Here is a 2,617-nt window from a genome sequence, read left to right as displayed (position 1 = left end):
ATATATATATATCATTTATATTATTATATGATTGAATGCCATGCATCCCCTTCCAAATAAATTTTATATATATATCTCGGAGTGGTTGGCATTAGGAAGGGCATCCAGCTGTAGAAACTCTGCCAGATCAGATTGGAGCCTGGTGTAGCCATCTGGTTCACCAGTCCTCAGTCAAATCGTCCAACCCATGCTAGCATGGAAAGCGGATGTTAAACGATGATGATGATATATATATAGTAAATTAAGGACTCAGACAGAATCAGGTACTTGAAAAGATATGCATCAGGTAGGGTTGGATAATCTCTGTGATTTCGGCTTATGGTTGGTGAGTACCAAATTAGGATATTTCAGTTGTGTACACAGAGAAAATCAACTCTATGAGTATTTAGCACCTAAGGGGCTGGTCCAAATCACGTGTTACTTTGAATAGTATGTTGTTGGTATATTCTAGGGTGTCTGACAAGTCATAAATTCCCTTGGTGTATTATAACCAAATGAATAATAACTTATGATGGATATTTGTCAGCTCATTTATCCATCAATTATCCATTATATGTTATTATTCATTTGGTGATGGGCATCCAGATATATACATATATATATACATACATACATACATACATACATACATACATACATACATACATATATATATATATATATACATACATATAACAGTTTTTTCTTTCAAACATGTTATATTAAAACCACAATTGCGTTCAAGTTTAATCTTTTTATTAAGGACTTGTTTTTTATATTTCTTTATTAGTCCTTTGGTTTGAAACACTAATCTTCTTAAATCCATTAATCTAATACTGTTGCAATGGCATGTTGCTCTCATGTTTTGTAGTAAGTCGCTAATGATCTTGGGAAAATTTTATAATTTCCTCTTTACCCATATTTTCCGTTATAAACTTGCAGTTCTGCTAGAAGAATATGACTATCGATCTGTCTGGTCTTGAAAAGTTATCTAAAATAATTATGTGGTGAGGGAATGAAAAAAAACCCTATTTATCTATGACTGACAGTGTTTTGATTTTTTTCTGGCAAATATGGGGAACAGTGCTGGATATAATTTTTGCTTGGATTTTGAAAATGAGGAATTACCATTATTTGAGAGAGGTTTATTCAGACTAATGTCCTTGCTTCAGTTGTTATAGTCACACTGTTTCAATCACTGTAACCTCCATTTCACTTCAAGTACCTACTGTATTTGATAATTTTCTTGGAATTTGAAACTGAACAAACTGTTTAGTCAAATATGGGTGTAGTTTGGCTTATATAAAGGGTCTTGAGAGCATTCCCAAATGCAACAAATCCTTAAAGAAGGCTGGAGGGTACAACATGTGAAGCATCATCATCACTATCGTTTAACATCTGCTTTTCCATGCTTCTATGGGTCAGATGAAATTTTCTGATGCAGATTTTTCTATTTCTGGATGCGCTTCCAGTTGCCAACCCTAACATGTTTCCAAGCAACATAGTATTTTCCAGTAGCTAGACATGTTTTTCACAGAAGACTGAATACAAATAACCTCATGTGCATAACAGTGATGCTCGTTTACAACCATCACATGATGTTTAGATAATAGTACACACCAGGCACATGCCACCAGTAATTACTCAGGGTAGGCAGATTTACTCCTGCCTTTATAGTACGTAAATAAAACATTGTTGTAGGAATGTACACAGCATGTGTACTACAGCAGTCCTATGCCTAGCTTTAATATTGAAATTGAAAAGCAGGAGAGAATTATGCCTACCTAATCTATAAAAAAATAAAATATTTTGTATTTTATGCAGAATAATGAGAGTAACCTTCATAATTTTATTGACTTAGGTGCATATTTTGCCATAAAAGGAAAATGTTATGATTGATCTATTTTATTCAAAGTAGGCACTGCCTACTTTACCTACCCAGGCAGCATGTCCCTGGTACACACACACACACACACACACACACACACACATACACATATGTATGTGTATATTACTGGCTTCTTTTCAGTCTTTGTCCACTATATCCACTCACAAGGCTTTGGTGGACTCAGGGTTGTGGTGGAAGATTCTTGCCCCAGGTGCTGTGCAGTGGGACTGAGCCCAAGACCACATGGTCGAGAAGCAAGCTTCTTAACCACACAGCCACATCTGTGTCTTTAGCTAAGCCTATCCCTTTAGCCATAGCTGCACCCTTAGCATGTATGTAACATTCAAGTTGCAGACACTGATTTGAATAAATCACCACCATCATCATCATCATCATCATCATCATCATCATCATTTAACATCCGTTTTCCATGCTGGCATGGGTTGGATGGTTTGACTGAAAACTGGTAAGTCGGGGAGTTGCACCAGAGTCTGATCTGGGTTTAATTACTTAGAATAACATGTATTTATTGTTTCCTGATGTCTTCAGCAAAGCATCGCTTTCACCATTACTTATTGAAGTAGTTGAATAAATGAATCACTAAGCAAAATACATAGGGTTGGCACAGGAAGAATTGTTTAGAGATTAAATAATTCAGAGACATCAATTCTTGGCCTTGTCTTTAAAAAGAAAAGAAAAGAAACTGAAAAAAAAAAAAGGAAAAAAATCAATATCAATTGAGTGTTGTTA

The sequence above is a fragment of the Octopus bimaculoides genome, chromosome 13 (genome assembly GCF_001194135.2).
Source record: "Octopus bimaculoides isolate UCB-OBI-ISO-001 chromosome 13, ASM119413v2, whole genome shotgun sequence".
NCBI lineage: Eukaryota > Metazoa > Mollusca > Cephalopoda > Octopoda > Octopodidae > Octopus > Octopus bimaculoides.
The sequence above is the reverse complement of the archived record's forward strand: the minus strand, read 5'-3'. Positions refer to the sequence as shown.